The sequence below is a fragment of the Gasterosteus aculeatus genome, chromosome 16 (assembly GCF_964276395.1).
Source record: "Gasterosteus aculeatus chromosome 16, fGasAcu3.hap1.1, whole genome shotgun sequence".
Classification (NCBI taxonomy): Eukaryota; Metazoa; Chordata; class Actinopteri; order Perciformes; family Gasterosteidae; genus Gasterosteus; species Gasterosteus aculeatus.
In genome coordinates, this window is record NC_135704.1 from 4,527,769 (window position 1) to 4,547,494 (window position 19,726).

A 19,726-nucleotide genomic window follows, 5' to 3' on the forward strand; every position below is an offset into this window, starting at 1 on the left:
ATGCATCATTAAAGCCAGACCAAACTAGATATTTATGTAAATACACCTCAGGGCCGAGATACGCTGTGACCCTCAGGGGTTACTGGACTTGACATCTTGCACAGGAGAAACCCAATTTGCCTGCTATGTTGGACCAAACAGAATCAAGGAGAACTATTTTTTTTATTTTGGATATTAAATATGAAACCAAAATAGTTCATACACATGTGAATGGGATCACAAAATAAATATATGGCACATTTTTTATGTTGCAACGACATATTTTGAATTGAGCTTCATTCCGGTTGGTTTACATTTTCTTAATGGAAATGTTGTTAATTAACATATCTTGCAAATAACTTGTTCACAGACATGTTATTTAACTTGTATCTAGCTAAAATATCTGATATTAGATCAGTCAATTAGGGTTAGTTAAGGAGTAGGAGTGCAGATGTTAGGATGCCGAATACAACAATTAAACTTCAAGTAGATTTCTACACATGAGTTCAAAGGTAAAGGAGACGTTCAAAGAGGAATGCAAAGTTAACAACTGCTTCATATTATTTTCAAAGGGAATATTTAAAATAAAAAGGCAAGAACCATGTTTAGGAATTCAAACGAACACATTCAAAGATGTGATCACATGAGTTAAAAACCACAACTTGTGTGGCTCTGCTTTGTTACAAAAGACTCTGTGTTGCAATCAGATTTTCACGCCCACACACACACACACACACACACACACAAACACACACACATTCCCTTTGATTACTGCTTGTCTGTGTTGGAATCATTGACTGCGTATAAGAAGTGGACATAGTCACCGTGACTGGTTTTTTTTGACTGCCGTCATGCATGTGTGAGTATGTGTGTGTGTGTGTGTGTGTGTGTGTGTGTGTGTGTGTGTTAGTATGAGGGGCCGTTTAGGACTTAACTATTGAGACACTCTTGCGCACATTACTGAGACAATTACACATAAATACATACTCTGTAAACCCATGCACGCACATATATAAACATCATACGTACTCATCTGAAACACGTACACGCACATATGAGAAACACACGTGCATACATATATCCTGCTGTGTCACACACACATGCATCTCACGAGTGCGCGCAAGAGCGTCTGAGTGTTTCACTATGTATAATGTTTATATATGTGCGTGCATCGGTTTACAGAGTACGTATGTATGAGTAAGTGTCTCAGTAGTGTGCGTGAGAGCATTTCAATAGCGAACCTAAGTGTGTCTCAGTACCGGTAGTTAAGCACTAAATGGCCCCCCATATGTTAGTCTTTCTGTGCGTGTATGAAATTGCTAGTTGCCCTTGACTGGGGCGGGGACATAAAACAAAGGCCCTCAGGACGCTGCTTCCTCATTAATTATCGGCTCTAATGGGTGTGCGTATACGTACACACACATACAGCAACACAGACCAACAAGCTACAATAATATAATATACACAAAATAAGACTTTCATGCAAAAAGCACAAACTATGTTGTGTCCAATCAGAAAGCGCACACGTACACACTCCTGATATCTGCGGCGCAGGAACACACACACAGTCCTTGTCCCCCAGCAGACACGTCTGACAAGGCCGCGGCCGTTTGCTGCAAAATATGACCTTTTAATAATTCAAGAGCTCCTGCTCAGTTCTTCTCAGCTCCGCTCGGCACTCTGGCTGAGTTCACCCCGCGGAACCCCCTGCTGGGCCGCTTCCTCTCCCTCCGTTCCTCCCCCTCCTGCGTCCTTCCCGCCTTTTGACCTCTCTTCTTTTAAAACTGTACTTCTGTGGATGAGCCGCTTGCTTCCTTCTGTCCCTGTGTGTGTGCGTTTGAAAAGACACCCTTTTCTCATCCTACCGTCCGTCTGCCTCCCTCATCACACTGCTGTTTTGCCATTTAATCATCCTCCCTCTCTTTGCTCCTTCCTTTCCCTCCCCATCTTTCTATTTCCATCCCTTTCATTTAGCGGCTCAATCCGTCTCCCCCTGTTTCCTTCCCTCTCCTCTCCCACTCTCCTCTCCCACACCCCTTTATCCCGACCCCTCCCTCTCCGTCCCTCGCCGGGCTCTGTCACTCCACCGCTCCATCAGCCCTCTCCCCTCAAGGTAACCCGGCATAATTGATTGGTAGCCGAGCGGTTGATGGGGAGGTGCCACCTCCGAGCCACTTGGCACCGAGGACCCACCGGGGCTGCTGCGAGCACACGGCGGACCGAGCCGATGCTTCCTGGGAACCTGCAGCTTTTCAAAGAGCCTCATTCTGGAAACGTTTTAAACGGCTTAAGAAAGACGTCCCGAAGATGCTCATGGATTTCCCCGATTGACTGGACAAGGACTTCTCCACACCTTCTGAGACCTCTGATAAGGGCCTGAAGACGGGGTGTGAATAATATACAGCAAAGCGCAGCAGAGGCATGAACGGATTATGCCGAAGACACTTTGTTTTGTTTCTGGTTAATGTCCCGGCGTTTATGAAGCAGTTTGCTAAAAAGGACATTTCGTGCCAAACCAACATGGCAGTATTATGAGGGAATTCATTAGCAGCACAGAGAACATCCTCCCGAGGTCTCCGCCGCTGCTGCAGCTGCTTTTCTTGTTCTTGGCTTCATCAATGCAAGAGCCAGCGCTGTTGTGCTGAGGGCAGATGTTTGTCTCTCTCAGAATCTGACGGATGGACGGCGCATGGACGGTGTAACCGGAGGATTTGTCCCAGTTGACTGTGGTGTATTTGAGGTGTTTTCAACAACCTGTTCCTTCCGAACGGCTAAACCAAGCCAGAACCAACTTCCAACAGGAATATGGTGTACTGATCACTATCAAATATATGAATGCTTCACGTCCTTCAAAACATTAGTCTCTGCTATATCCGCTTATACACTTCAAACTCCAGTTGTTCAATCGATATCAAACCTTTCATACATTTCAAGACTTCCAGCGCTTCCTGGCAGGATAACAGCCAGCAACAATTAGTAGAAACCATGTCGCTCCATTACCCCAAACTAGACCGTTGCTGCCGTTGACACGGGCCAAACAAACGGCGTGATTGGCTCCTGGGTCTCGGGTCCACGGTCTGCACTGTGTGATGTCCACACAGACCTGAGGACACCGAGCAAGCACTCTCATGACCACAGCACACAAGTGTCCACAGACATGACGAATGGATTGAGCTGAGGCGGATTCCGGCCTGCAGGGGGACATACAGTACGTGAGCCCCCACACGCCGTCTCTCTCTCTCTCTCAACCTTTATCTTCATTGATCCTATGTGCACTTCAGCAGCCTCTCTTTGTACCACTATCCGTCAACTTGGCATACCTCCTCGGCCCGGAGGGCATTCTTCTTCTACGCTGCAGAACTGCATGAATATGTCTTCGTTAACCCTCCTGTCATGTTCCTTTCTCCCCCTTTACTTTACTGTTTCCGGGCACATTTGAACGGTCTGTTTTAACTGCTCTTACATTTACACAAAAACCTTTAATCATCCCCGAATGTTACTTAACACCTAAACAATGTCTCAGACTAGTGTTTGAATAACTGCTAAGAATAGAAAAGGACAATGTATTGCTAAACACACGCCTCCCGTTCAGGCTTCTCAGACCCAGTGTAGTGCCCTCATTGCACCGGTAAGACGATTTGGAAGCTGGACTTTATTTCCTCCAAACGAGAATTCCGTTACCTTCGGACAGAGCCAGCTGTGTACAGGCGTTGTGCTTAGATAACGACAGTATGTCATTTGTCCTAAAAGCTGCTCTGAAAAGGGAATAATTCCAAAATCTCGCGTTGGCCATGGGGCCGTCTCTCGCTCAGCCTCCTCTGTCCGGAGACATGAACATCTGAGCTGCCACCCTTGGGCTGGTGTTTCACCTGAGGTGCCTGCTCCTCCCTGTGGTGACCAGTCCCCATGGGTGGACTGGTCAGTCTCGTAATAGTTCCGCTCCAAAATAGGATCAATGTTGTCTTCAATATCTCTCCGATTTAATCTCCTCTTCGTCTGGTTCAGATAATCGGATTATTCTAGTGTTTGCTATTCATATACCGTGATGGAAACACATTGGGTGTTGATCAAAATTGATCAAACCACCAAGCTTTTACATGTTAAAAGGCCTAGAGCAGGGGTGCCCACACCTTTCCTGCTCGCAAGATACTTTTCAACTAACCAGGTCATGGCAATCTACCACCGCTAAATCAGTCAGATTCAAGTATAGGTTAATGAAATGGTTCATTATGGTTAAGGAAAGTTGCCAACATTAGTATACTTCTCTATTGTTGTGAGCGTGACTGTATTTCCCATCGACGTGTGCAAAATAGAAAGGCAGGAGAGTGAGCTGAGTTTTGTTTGTGTTCATGGAGGCTTCTTTCCCTCACAATTAGATAATGAGCTCTGCATAATCAAACAGGGGCACAGACAAGGAGACAAGGAGAGGAGCCTGAGACAAGCGCATAAGTAGGTAACACAATACTACACATGCTGTTATGCACACACACATACACACACACACACACACACACACACACACACACAATGTGAGCTGCCTGGTCAGCGCAAGGTTTGAAGATTATTTTAGCTGTCAAACACCAATTATTGTAATGGTTTGTGTTAAAAAACTGCATGAGATGAAAGATGTATGTGTGTTTACTCTGTGTGCGCCTCTCTGGAGTCTTTACTCTCTGATGTAGCCATGCAATAACAAGCAACACAATAAGATAGCAAGTAATGATAGATTCAATTCACTCACATATACAATGGAAGGTTGAAGTTACAACTTAACCTAGAAGCATTTGGTAAAGAGCGGAGTGGAAAATCCGTCCATTATTTATTAAAAAAAGACAGTAATATCTAACTAAAGCAATAACGTGGGTGGGATGCTGACTGTGAACATTCAACCGGTGTCCCGACTAAGAATTTCCATTGACACACTGACTGGCCAAGTCTTGGCCAGTCAGTGTGTCAAAACACATGTTTTTCCCCTCAACGTAGCATCTAAAGACAGAACAGAACAATAGGAGACTGTCAGTGAGACAGAGACTCTGACACTGCTACGTTCTTATACGAGGGCTCTGGTAAATAAATGTATGGCTTGTATTTTATAAACAGAAGCCTCATATTATATAAAATACATATAATGGCATATTGGGAGCAACCAGGCATCAGAATTACGCTCCATCGATTAACATCACTGATTTTCACCTGTACATAATATTCAGAACCTTTCAGAAGTGTCTGCATCATTATATTGTTATTGTCTTCTGCACTTTGCTACTGTCTCATTAGCACAACTATGTGCATCACACGTAAACCCGCTAGTCAGACAGGTCAGCTGCTAGTCGAAGAGATCAGCGTCACAGTGATCCGTCGCACAGGAGCTTCCTGCTGTTCCACCTAATTGAGTTTTCTAGACTCAAAACAACCAGCTTATCTTTGTAACGTGTCGAGGAAAAATCCCCTGTGGATCCTTCACAAGGTTGTAGCGAAAAGAAAAGATTGTGATGAAATGCTTTCTGCTTTATTTAACCCTGGTTGGAGATATGCTATCAGGGATGTAATGCCGGCAGGTAACAAACAAAGGCTCTTTGCACCAGGAGACCGTTGTTCGTGTCCCGATTTGTGAAAGAAGGAGGAGGGTGTGATACGACATCGAATAGCAAGAGTCACACTGCGGCTCACACGTTAAACCCTAAAGAAAACTTACAGGTAAAAGGATTATTCACGGGGTGAATATGTCTTTCTTTCAGCTTGTTCATGGCCAGTAAACCGTCACAGACAGCAGCGTTTCAGCACCGGCCTTTTTCTTGCCATTCCAAATCAGATATCCATCTCATGGCTTGTGTTTATGTCTTTTTGGTTTGGTTTTCATCCATCCAAACGAGGCGGGCGAGGAGTTTCTGGATGTGCGCTGTGACAAGCAGTTCTGCCATGGCAACGGGCCTGCTGCTTCATCACCATTCAGCGCGTTAACACGAGCACAGAAGGCGCTGATAGGCTTCTCGGATAAAAACGCGGTGCGGCGTGTTGGTTGGACTCAGCGGCGTTCGATGGAGGAGGAAAGTCACTGAGGAATATCACTGCATCACAAAGAAATGCCTGAAATGAGCTCGGCTGGCTTTACAGCGAGCAGTCTCATCTCCACCCGGACGACTGGCGGTGTTTTGAAGAAAGACGCCGCGTGCCGACCCGCGTTCAGACAGAGCCGCTTCACAAGCGCAAAGGAATGAGGTGCGAGTCATGAACCACAGCGACTTTCTATTAGCAGCATCTCAAACATGCAAGAGATGAAGTAGGTCTGTACGGCAATATTTTCCTTAACTCCCCAGGGGGAAGAAAATAACTGAAAACTAGTTGGTTTGAAGCCTCTTCTTGTGTGTTTTTGTGTTTATTCAAGTAATGCACTAAATGCTAACTTAACTTAACACAGAAGCAAACAGGAATCAGGATGTATGACAACTAATAGTGAAGATTGTGCTCCTGAATACTTGCTCACCGCTTCTCGTTGGTGCTGATGATACTGATAACAGAAATCAGCACATAAAGTGTGCAGTCATTGTGCAGAGAGAAGGGATGGATTTATTGCCACTTTGCTTGATATGGTTAATGTTGCTTTATCAATGCTTCTTCACCTCCACTCACTTACTGGTGAGAGTCTGGACTCCAGCTAGAAAATGTGCAAACTTTCCCTCAAAGTCCTATTGAGATGGGTTTAATACCCACCAATTCATAAAAAGTAGCTGCCTAACTCCAGAGAAATAATGGATAGCTAAATATTGCAAGCGTAAAGAGTCTAGAACCACAACTGATGCATATTATCTTTTTACGGGTTATTTGTTTAAGGTTTGTTTAGGCCTGATAGGACGGATAGAGAATACAAGGGAAGAGAAGTTTCAGGCCCATCAGCTGACGCTGGCTGACCATCATGTAGTCAGCCTGAGCTCCACGATATGGATGCTGGTACAACAGCTCACTACTACTCCTGCACTTTTTTCTAGGCAAACATCTACGGTCTTTTTTCCCGTCTTCTAAATTTGGTACATAAGGCTTACTGTAGCTATCAACTCTAGGATTCACTTTTATTGCTGATTGAAATATGTAAGTTTGATGGTAGAATTTACTTTTCCTTTTATTTGGACCACAATGAAACTATGGGTGTCTCTAATGCTGACGGCATCATCCTGTTGTAAATCTTAATTATGTTTCATTTAAATAAATTACATTTCACGGTTCTTGACGACTTGATGCGATCGCTCATCAGAGATATTATTAAGATGATAAAAGAAAGACATTAGTCCACATACACTTTATGCCAAATCTTCTCGCATAATGATGCCGATCTCTTTTCTTCTCCCTCTAAACTCACATGCACATCACGTATACATTAAGCATATAGGCCGGTTATTCCCGGCTCCTTGCTATCAATAAGAAACATGAACTTTTTATCCACCAGGTCTGTTGAGGTCAGCAGCTTTTTCTCTCTGACTGTTTTTGTCAATTTACTCAAAAAGCAACCCACAACATGTTAACGTGCACGTGAGCAAGAAGGACCGTAGCTGTCAGTACCGTTGTGCTCAGCCAGAGGCTGTACATTCAATCATGAGCTTCCAGGGCTCACAGCACCAGCACAACCGACTCAATCTCATCCGCGTTTTTTTTCTGTGCTACGAGTCATTCCATAACCAGTTAATTTTGCCGAAACAAAATGTGATGTGCACGACGCGCAGATGGACACGCCGTCAGACATGCAAGCCGGGACGATGCTTGAGGCAGTGTAGAGTACACGATCCACTGAGTAGCAGTAGCAATACTGGGCAGAACAGAGGGCATATTGCAATCCAAAGGTGGATGTCAGATCGATACCTGCACAAAGGCCAGACTGGCAGCCCTTGATTGCATCCTGATTGATTTCCTAAAGTCTGCACAGAAAATACACTTGAAAACATGACTTTTGCAAAACAGATCAAAATGAGTGGTTTGATATCTAATTCCAACCAACCCAATCACCCGCAACACCACACACCGCTTTTGAGTGTCTGAATTGCTGAGCAGGACCCCCATGCCGCCACTACGCTTCACCACACCACCACGTTGTGACCAAAGCACTTCACGCAGAGGGGGGGGCGATTATCTACACACATAGTCCAGTAATCATCATTGAATCAGATCCTCCTGTTTAGTAGTTGAATGACGTGGAACTGCTGCAGAACTCTTGAACCACCATTGTCTGTACTTCTGAACGTCCTTCCCGGGTGTCACTCATCTCTCTTCTTTTCGCACTGCTTGACCCCATTGGCCTCGGACCTTGGATAGTGTAAAGCTACGTGTAAGCATGCAGGAGTGGGAGGTTTTCCGAACTAGCTGTCGGCTGTTATGAAAAATACACCGTCTGGGCCTTGTGTGCTCCTCCACTGCACCGGGCAGGGCAAGCTAGTGGGCAATATGTTTCCATTAAAACAGTTTGATGCTGGAATCATTTTCAAACTAGAGGGATTCTCTTCAGTCCGCTAGAGAATGTGGGTGTGTTTTTTGTTTTTGATATTGATGAGCTGCACAAAGCCCTTTGATTTGCCGGTGACTTGAGTAGTGGAGTTACTGCTGCACTATGTATGAAAAGGGAGGCCCTGTAAAGCGTAATAAAGTAGACTATTCAGTTGATATTCAGGTTACGATACTCGTGGTTGACCTTGACTGATCCTCTTACAGTTTGTTCTCGTATGCATTCCACTGATTTTACACATCAGGGTGAGAAACAGTTGTATCTTGTTCATAGTGGATCTGGAAGAGCTCCAAATAGGGGTAAATTGTTTCTGTCAGCTGGGTAAAGCAGAGCACACAGAGACTGAAGCACATGCAACATGATAAAACGAGTAAACATTCATTCATCAAGAGACAATATAGACGTGGGCCTCAAGGAAAACATCATCAGCCGACTGTACTGACGTAGGAAACTAATCAACCACCTAATCGGCCCGCATGAGTATTTGGTGGCCTGAGAGATGGAACAATTATTCACGCCGTTAGACGTGCTCACACTGTCAGACATCACGATTATTGACTGTTTCTACGATCGAGGCCACAATATGCCATGCAAGGTAAAACATAATGGATCTTCACAGTGTTTCACAAGGTGACCAGAGACATTATCAGCTTATTGGTCTTAGTATGCAACTGATACCCTGCAGCTTGAGTTCTTTTTATCGAACGATACAAGTATAGCAAAAGTCCAATTACAATACCAAATCAATAGAACGGCCCTTTATTTATTCATTAGGTATCCAAGGGAACTTTAACAAGATGTTTATTTCTTTGCACCTCATTTGCTGTTGACTACAGCACAGCAGACTCCTGTGGTACAGTGTGATTAATTGAACTGCTATCAATCTTTTATGCACGACGGAAAAAACTACATTGATGATAAGAGATGAATATCCGGACTACCTGCCTCCCAAGTCGCCGAATACCGCACTTTGGTTGGTGCCATTGGTTGGCGCCTGTATGCGACACACCCGATTTCCACCGGCCCCAATTTAAACCCAACCGAGTCTGTGTTAGATTGTGAAACTGGAAAGAAAGACAAAGTAGGGCAGGAGGGGAGGGAGGGGACGATGTGTCGTTCACACAAACACTGGACTTTCACCCAGAAGGCCACTGTTCATGTGTTCATGTTTGGTCACCTTAGTTACCTGGCATACTTATTCTATGCAACACACGTAGTCGTTTGAAGACTAACAGTTATTTTGTTACCATAACCTAATAGTTTTGTTGCATAAGTGAAATTAAGCAGCAGTCACTGAGTGAACGACAACCCTCAAAAAAACACCAGGAGGTTTTCCCTTCATCACTTCTCTCTAAGCAGCGACGAGCTGCAAGGAGCTCTTTTCAGCTGTGAAATATTACACCTGCACACGGATGGGATAGAACATTACAACCACACGGTGTGCGAACCCCCCCCCCCCCACACACACACACACACACACACATGCACAGTCCCTCACATGTTCACTAGCAGACAATCTCTTCTGAGGTTTGCATCTGAGCACACCTTCACTTCTCCAGCTCATCAGCGAGGAGTAAAAATAGTCGAGGGCTGCTGACTGACGGAAGACGCTGTGTGATGCTGCCTAGAGAGGCTGCGCTATAAATGTGCTGCAGATGGAGAGTTTTTTGACAGCCAAGCAAATACAGAGATAAAACGACTTTGTAGCTACTGATAGAAAATGCAGACACAGAGTTCCCTGACACATCAACAGCAAGGTGGAGTGGATGCAGGAGATGCACAGAACAACAGCAACAAACATCAACCCCCAAAAGATAGCAGTCGGTGCCATCAAACAGATTTTGTATCTTTACATAAAACTTGATTTTCACCTCTAAAAAAAGTGGATGGATAGCACAGGTTCGATGGTGTTATCATTTCTAGCCAAAGCATTGCGCATCAGTAACTTCATGATGACACGTTGTCTGTTGGCACTTCAAAATCATCTACTCAAATAAAATCAGTTTTTTCCTGAGTGTATTTGCTGCCATAGTCACTCGCATCATCATCATCATCATCATCATCATGGGTCGTCGTGGCACAGGGGTCGAGAGGGTGCGCTGGGAACTGAAAGGTTGGTGGTTAGAGCCCCGGCTGCCCCATGTCCCAAGTCAAAGTGTCCCTGAGCAAGACACCTAACCCCTAATTATTAAAAATGTAATGTAAGGAAAAAACTTAATTAACAGGCTAGTTCATAGGGCCTGACCAAGCTTTCATCTACTGAAGCAAAAAAATCGTCATTGTTTCGCCAAAAAATAGTTACGTTCCACATGAAATAAAAGTAAGAGAAAATAAATCAACGTGCAAACAAACTGGAGAAAAAAAAACATGCCCGGTGTGAAAAGGCCTTAATGGAGAAAAAGGAAATTGGCTGTTTGGGGAACATTAAGAATATGATTGATTCCTCTGACATTATCCTCAGCATTATGAAAAAAGAGCCTGAGCACAAACACTTACACAACCAGTGTTATACGCTAACAAATGTATCTACGTTAGGTTCATGTGCCCACTGGACTCTTCAGTCAATAATGATTAAGATTAGCATGTCAGGAATTCATAACATCCGGTAGTGATTACGTAACAAAAGCTATCAGCCTTTAATTTCTCATCACTCAATCAAAATGTCTGCAATTGTCCTAATATAACAAATGTATTTATATCTTCAATCTGTGCTATTTAAGGACCAGGGCTGTCACGATAACTACTTTGTTTTGCGATATATTGCACCAAAATGAATTGCGATAAACAATAATGTAATTTTCAGCCCATTTTATGCCACTGATTACATAATGGGAATATGATTCAAAGAACATTTTATTATACAGAATGTTTGGACATTAAAATCAAAATGTGAAAAAATACACCCGATATAAATGAAAACAAATGAATGATGAATAGGAGTAACGCAGGGCGGCGGTCTGGGCACCTCGGTGGGATGGTTGTTTACGTATATTGGCTCTCTCATTCGGCTTGAAGCCCAAATGTTCAAAAAAACAGAGATGATTTGTTTATCGTAACTAGCTGTAGATTACATGGTGGGTTCACGCTTTCTCTTCACCGGTCGGTGTCCGCTCTGTGTGTGTGTGTGTGTGTGTGTGTGTGTGTGTGTGTGTGTGTGTGTGTGTGTGCGTGTGTGTGTGCGTGTGTGTGTGTGTGCGTGTGTGTGCGTGTGTGTGTGTGTGTGTGTGTGTGTGTGTGCGTGTGTGTGCGTGTGTGTGTGTGTGTGTGTGTGTGTGTGTGTGTGAGCTGCCTAAGCCCCACCTCCGCTTTCCAGAAAGAAAACAAACAATGGGAGAGGCAGCGCGATCGACTAAAATCTTGATGAGATGCATATATACAAATATTAATATATATATATATGATAATATATTGCAGCACTAAAGATTATTGCGCTCCTTTTCATATATCATATATTTCATATATGCGATTAGTCAATTATCGATTATCGCGATATGCTTTCTAAGGACCGCATAAATATTTGTGCAAGCTTATGTGTGAGCGAGAGGATTCGTCTGTGTCCTCATGGCGCAGAGAAGAGTCGGGAAAGGCGGGTGGGTGGATGGGGTCCGGGTGGGGGGGGGACTGAAGCATCTGGTGTGAGAAACCGAGGACGCTGAAGACCAGACTAAACTCGGAGGAGCTTCTTAAAGTGAAAATACCAAGAGACCCGTTCACTGTGACGGTGTAGTTCTCCTGCAGAAAACCATGCGGTTATAATACAGAACAGCCCCGTTGTTACAAGTGACTGACTGAAGTAACATCTACAACCGTTTGTCATAACTTCATGTTACAGATGTGTGGAAAAAACTTTCAGAATGAATCAAGAATAGAGGAGTAAAATATGCGATTGGCCCTAACGTGAACCACTTGGTTGCAAAGACATATAAGTAATGGGGAGTGAGTTTCTGGTTAGCATATAACAGGGATTCTTGTGGTGTATTTATCGAGTTATAGAAAGTGAGAACTGGAACAAACTCTTAACATGTGGTATTTCAGACCCGTCCACTGTTGCTATCTTCTTTCTTGTTTACTAATTATTATACCACATAACTTATAAACCAAATAACTTTCACTATATTGCGTCACTTGCTCACTGAATTCTAAATTATTCACATTTAACATATCCGATGTTTCTCTGAGACGTAAAAATGGGTTTTCTCCCTCAGAACTGGACTGTAAAGAAGAAAAGAAGTAATGGATTATGAACATTATTAGTCGTAACTGCAATTACGAATTATTACCATCTATGTTTGTACTGCAATAGAACCAGATCATAAAATAGGCAAATCATTTCATTTCATTTAAGTCCCGTATCTACTCTTACCATGAGACCAGCTGCACCACAGTTGACTGGGTAATAGATTGTAGAACCGACTACTTTGTCCAACCTCAAGGTCATACAATGCAAAAAACGTTTCTCAATGCTCAGAGACTTTCTGATGCTCGTGTCACTGACATCATGGAGGGTTAGTAGGAGGGAAGGTAAAGTAACCTTGTCCCCAATCTGTCAACAGTAAGATACTGTGATGCTCCGTGCTGCTGCAGCCAGAAAGTGTTTAACTTACCAATTGTCCTTCATTACTGTGCAGTAAATGGCAAATACAGTCGCAGCGAATGGCCGACCACGGGTTGTAAAAGACAGCATTGTCCCTCTTTGCACACAATGAGGAAAGAATGGGAAGATTAACCACTCATGATTAACATACCAGTCAGGAGCCAGTCTATGGCCCCAGTCAGCTCCTTAAGTGACTGCTGTAGAAACACTGGGCGGGTATGTGTAGCATTAGAGTTATCAGCGAGGAGGATGTCTTTGATTTGATCTCCCATATCTGTAACGTGTGCGTCTGTAATTCCTGTTATAAGCAGGGAGTCAGCGCCGATTATCCGCAGCAAATTCCTACGTCATCTGATAATAGTAATTTAGTTTCAATAGACATCGTTTACGGTGAGAATGGCTTTTTCTTTCTGCAGCTGACAGATAATAACACCCTGTCTGTCTGTTAGTCATTACAAGCATCTCAGCAGAGTCGGTGAACTTGATGATTTTACTGCATGACTCTTGGTATTTTGGTGTATACATATAATATGTAAATATTCAACTATACAAGTTGTAGCTGCTGCTTTAGTGAGCCAACACATGTTGCATTGACTGATTTATACAAACAGTACGATATATGAAGTATCAATTCAGTTTGTTTAACAAACCAGAAAGCTATTGACAAAAATATGAAAAAGAGCAGGACAAACTCTCTAAAAGCTGTTATCATGGAACAGAAATGTGCAGTTACACACTGAATACAGAGTAGGATCTGGACAAACAGTGGGAGGGAAAAAGAGTCATGAAAATTGTCCTCATTTGCACCTCGCTGCTAATGGAAGAAGGAAAGACGGAACTTTGTTCCATTGAAAGTTGGAAATGATTTAAAATGTGTATGCCACTGGTGTACTAATGTCTGTGCCTCAGGATCTAGACTAATGAAGCAAACAAAACACTTGTCTGGATGTCTGAGGGGGAAACTCAGTGCTGTGCTTGTTTTTTGCCCACACAAATACATACAGAAACTAATTTACTCAAATACCAGTGGTGAGCCGTGCATTTTCTACCTGGGCCGTCGGACTACAGTTGAATAACGGAACAGTTATTATTTGTTTTTTACATTATTTTATTATTTACATCGAAGGAAAGGATATTAACTATAGGATAAAAATAACACGATAGACAAATAAACAGGCCTAAAAAAACACAAAAGCTGTTTATTATATTTACTATTTACCGGCAACGTTGGACTTGAACCCTGTCTAAATACTGAAATGTGCTCGCTAGCTTTTTGTTAGACAAACGACCAATCACAGCGCACGGTAGATGCTACATCCAAGAATACGCAATGTCAAACTGAAGATCTGATCAACAATATTGTCCCCATATGCTTTAATCTGCAACACTACCTTAAGGACCTCGGTCCTCTCGCACATAGAGACGGACGGGCTGAATCTGATTGGATAAAAGCTCTCTGTGCAATGAGAAAATAAGCAGTGAAGGCTTAGCGGTCACATGCACACCCCTCGTGTACCCGCAGTAAAACACCAAGATATGGATAAAAAATAAGTACTTTTGTTACTTCATTTATGATGTGGATGTAAAGTTAAAAAAAAGTGAATGTGGACCTTTGGTTTGCAGAGAAGTTTCCTGGGTGAAAGAAATAGTTCTGACATTTTGGAAATGGCCAACAGACGTAGACGTAAACACTGCTGATTGCAGCAAAACCACAATCACAGGTGATGTACATTTGGGGGATTAGGTCTTTTATATTTATTAAGATTTATTAGAATCTGCAAATAACAAAATGATGCACACCTGGATAAGCCCATGTGAATAGAAACTGGGCAGGAGGAAAGCACTAATAAATAATCAATAAACCTATTGGATGTAAGGTAACACAGGAAGGAAAATAAAAAGGTAAAAAAAGCACTGTTAAAGGAGGTTGCAGAGATCCAACGAGCAGTAAATGACTCTGATTTTTCACTCAAACGCCACATCGCCTGGCAGCTTCCCCTTTGGCAACTTGCTATTCATCAGTAAAAATAGACTGCAGAGGGACGGAGGGAAAATAGATGAATAAATGATTATGTTTTGTACGCGGAGGCAGACTTTAGGTGTACGATAAGAGCGGAGGGAGGGAGGGAGAGTGAAGTGCTAACGAAGGAGGAGAAAGGAAAGAGGAAAACAGGAGTGCGACTGAAGGATCGGGGAGGTGGAATTGGAGCAAGAAAGGGGGGGGCGGGGGACTTTGGTACGCCCAGATATGATGAATGGGCTGCAGGCACCAGCTGATGCAAACATCTCAATTGTGTACCCTGCGCCTTCTGTGGTATTCATCATTTGTTTTGGCCCTGGATGTGTTCTTCTTTCAGCAAATGAGAGAGTGGAACCGTCAGAGGAGTCAGCAGACCGATGTCTAATAACCACAAGGGAGCGTTGACATTAACAACTGTTATCACATGTTCCGTCGCAGTTACGGACGTCTTCTGTTTTAGTTCCAAACACGTCCATTCTCTTCTACACACAGTATTTCATTATTCTTGGTGTGACCAAATCACGTCACTCTTCAAGTCCCATTTTATTCAAAGGATAAGGATGGAATAATTGCTTTATTGTCAATACATCCCTCAAAAAAAAAGAAAACCATAATCCATTATCCGTTGTCTCTCGGTATTTTCCTCAGTAGCCTCGAGCTCATCAGTTTCTTATGGAGACGTGAATCTTCTGAAATGAGTCGTCACGTATGAGGTTGAATTATTACAGAGGTAGAAGGAAAAACAGCTGAGCACCGTAGTTTTTGAGGAGTAAATTGTGGATTTGTTGGGAACTGCTTTGACCCATGATTTGAAACATATTGGTAGCACCTATGAGAAAACACTTGACACAAATTATTTTTTCTACTGCTGCTTTCAGCACTGACGGCCCGGTGAAACCACGGCGTGGAAATAGACAAGTACGTTCTTAAACAGAAATGGAGGCTGAGAAGAAAAATGCTCAGTTTTCACACGCGACCACGTAGACGTAAATATAAATGTCTCAGCTACAGCTTCATGCAGTGACACAGTCTCGGCACAGATAGATGGATATTTATAACCGTGTACTTTATGTATCTGGGTTGAATCCAGTGATTACAGCTCTGCTGCGCAGACACAAGGGGGGAAACAAGAAGGAGAGAAAAAGAGCTTCTTGGTTTCTCTCTTCACTGCTTTCCGCTTTATATTCCTTAATAATCTCTCTTGCATTATGCCTCATTTCCACCCATATGTTTCCATATCTTCTTGTTCCACGATCACCCTCTCTAGATTATCTAAGTTAGTCCTCATGCTTTCTTCCTATTTTATGCTCATATTTTATTATATTTTCTACTCCACATTGCCTCAGTTTCTTCCCTCTCTGTGCTCTATCGCCCTCCCACACCTGTCCCCTTGCTCCCTCCCTCCCTCCCTCCCTCCCTGACTCCCGCCACACGCCGTTCGAACATGACATGCTCGTTGGCAAAGCCGCTGATTGATTGTGCGGCAACCTATTAGTCGCCAAGCCGCCTCCTACACGCTGTGAGGCTCCTCCTTGTTTAATCTGGAACAGCTTTTCCTGTCGGCCAGTTAGCGAGCTTAATAAAAATGCATTTCTACCTGATAATGAAACAGTTTTCTTTCATCTACATTCCTTAGGTTGGGATTTTTAATGAGAATACTTTCTATAATTCAGCACAGAGGAAGTTTTTGCTTTGCCAGAACGATCTGAGGAAAAGGTTTGGCTCCACATATTATCATTCTGGTATTGAGAGGGAGAAAAAAAAAGCTCTGGCTTGTTTGGAGCCAGAAGAGTCTTGGCTCAGTGTGCTTTCAGAAAACTAAAATCAACAGAGACATTGTTGACGCTCAGACCAACCGACGCAGTATTCAGGGCAATAAGCAGACGGGGCCGAGAAGTCCGTTGTTTATGTCCCGCACAAAACTCCCATCCGCCACTGTTCACGTAAGTCGCTTGTGTCGTCAGTCACGTGACTCATTTGTTGACTCGCCGAAGGTGTACTGAAGATCTGTGTTTGACGTGACCGGAGTGAAGATGCGTCAAAAGAGGAGGAGATAATGGATGAGAAATCTGACCAATGGCAGATTTCTAGTCTATTGCGTAAGTCAGAAGACCACAAGGGTATAATGAAAATGCTCTAATACAGAGACACCCAAAAACAAAACATGTCAAATGAAGCATATGTGTAGATATATGTGCGTAGCCTGGTGTGTCTGACAAAGCCTCCCAGACTCTCTCAAAGGTGAGCGGCCGTAGCCGAGGGAGGACGAGAGACGGCTGCTGCAGGAAAGGTTGCCAGCTAAAGCGGCAATAGAGCGACCAGTTAGGGACGAAGCATTCGAGTGGAGCATGAAAGGATGGGACCTGAACCTTTGCCCCTTCTAAATGTTAAACTACTACTGAAGTTCAGGCGAGCAGAGGCTGTTTGCAGTTTTGCTTAGAAACAGACATAAAGGAGTGAAAAAAGACGAAAAGAGTAAAAGCTTTCATCCTGCTTTACTAAAACGTCTCCACCAGAAGAAAAAAAATGTAGAAGAGCCGGGACAGCGTTTGAGAAACAATCTTATAGTAGAAGGGTCTAGTTAAACGAGTCAAACCCAGGTAGGACGGAGAGACAGCACACACAGAGGAGCTAAGGAAAGAGGGTAAGGAAACAAGCTGATGGGAGAAAGAGAAAATAGGGCACAGTCGGGAGGAAATGGCACGATGCTGCTCTTTAAAGTTGAGCCATCATAACCACTAAATCCCCAACGGCGCGTGCCAGGACTCATCCTGCCTCGTCCCCCTGGTGCCGTTGCACCTTTCAGAGCTTCACTCCACACCTCCTTATCCATCTGTCTCCCCGCTATAATTCCTTTCACTACGCGCTCTCCTCTTCAGGCCGCAGCCTCTCGGCTCGTTCCCCCTTTTTGACCCCTTTCCATGCAGGAAAGATCAAACTTTCAACAAAAAGTCTGCTTCCGGGCCTCCGTGCAATAGTTTTGCAAAAGATTTTCATATTTTTATGTAACTATTTCATATGAAGAACCAAAAAGGCTTCATCACACTTTTAAGTTGTATTATTATTAATTTGGGGCCATTATTTGGGCCCCTAGACCCTACAGACTATTTTACTTTAAGCTCAATTTTGTGTCACTTTCTAACTTTTAAGAAAAGTTTGCCAATTTCTAACTTTATTTGTTTGGGGAAAATACCTTCTGCTTGGTGCAGCCAAAAGGAGACACTATTAGAGCCATGACAGCATAATAAAACAGTTAAAGGGGACATATAATGCTCACTTTCATGTTAATGCTTTTATTTAGTATTTGGGGTTTCTACTAGAACAAAAAATTATAATTGTTCTTATACTGTCAGCCTGTACCTGCATTCACCTGCTCCATTTAAGAGGCTGTCTCTCTACGAGCCCTCCTGAGAACGCCAAGCCGGCTCTGATGGGCTTGTGGGAAAAGTGTGGTGCACCTTTGCAGTGGGATCCGATGCTCAGATGAACATGCTTGTGATAAGGGAAGAAGAATTGGAATGGATGGTTGAGTAAAATGTTTTCTCATATAGAACAAAACAAAAAAAATGGCCGGTTTATCTCATTTCCCTTTTGTGAGTTGGCCAGGACTCCAGATTCGCAAGTGAATTAGTGCAAGAAGTAGTTTTGTTCCCTTCTTATTAGCGTGCAGCTAAAACAACCAGACACCAGATGCAATAACGCCTCAAAGCCAATGAACTTTATAGTCCCCTTATTATTCTGAGTGGGTTTGTCACATCAAACAGCAAAACTTCACACACCAGAAGTCACATATGGAGGACCCATATTTATAGGAGAAGCTTGATTAAATTATTTATATATATATATATATATATATACATACTTTAACCTTTGCACTAGTTCAAATAAATTGGTCAGTATATTACATTAGAGTTGAATAATTGAGATTAAACTGTTTATAGAAAATGAGGCTTTGTCTAAGCGTACGTGGTGCTTAGTGTGAATCCATGCTGCTGCATTGCTTAAAACCAATAGCAGAAGCAGTCAGCACATCAAGGATACGTTTGAACAGATTAGGGCCCATTGCCACTTTAAACTGATGCTTAGCCAGGATGACAAAGCAAAACTACATGTCACACTCACAACAGATAAGACAACGTAATGGAGGAAACTGTTTCCACATCATTTCACAACATCACAGGGGTTACTGGGAGACGGTTTACCACATATCAGCAGTTAGAAGCATCCTGGAAATCAGATTCAACCCATGAAACATCTGTGCTGTTCTGCTCCATTCTCTTACCGTAAAAGGGAACAGCGCCTCAATTAACAGTTTAAACATGTCCTTTCCATGGCCCAGGAGCCTTCAATCAATATCTGTGAATGTGAGCTCCTCACTGTGAGCCGGAAACCAGAGGAGCAAGACTCAAACCTGTGATGTCATCAGATATAAAGTGTATGTGGCTGCTCCAGAGACAATAACTGGGGGGGCTGATTGGGTGGTTCATGTTTACCAACACTTTTGCACTGGTCTTAGACCACATGAATAACTTTCAATGAGTGGCGGGTTGACATTGTTCCACTCAAAAGCATTTGTGAAAACGATGTGGCTCTCAGACCACATGCCTTCCATCCAACCTCACATTGTGAGACAGAGGTTCCTAAA

The 19,726-nt window shown here is 43.2% G+C and overlaps 1 protein-coding gene across 1 annotated transcript in view; it reads right to left on the minus strand.

Annotated features, from left to right (window-relative positions):
- The window catches only part of LOC120833821 (transmembrane protein 163a), a 39,796-nt gene that overhangs the window by 15,143 nt on the left and 4,927 nt on the right, over positions 1-19,726 (minus strand). The window lies entirely within an intron of this gene.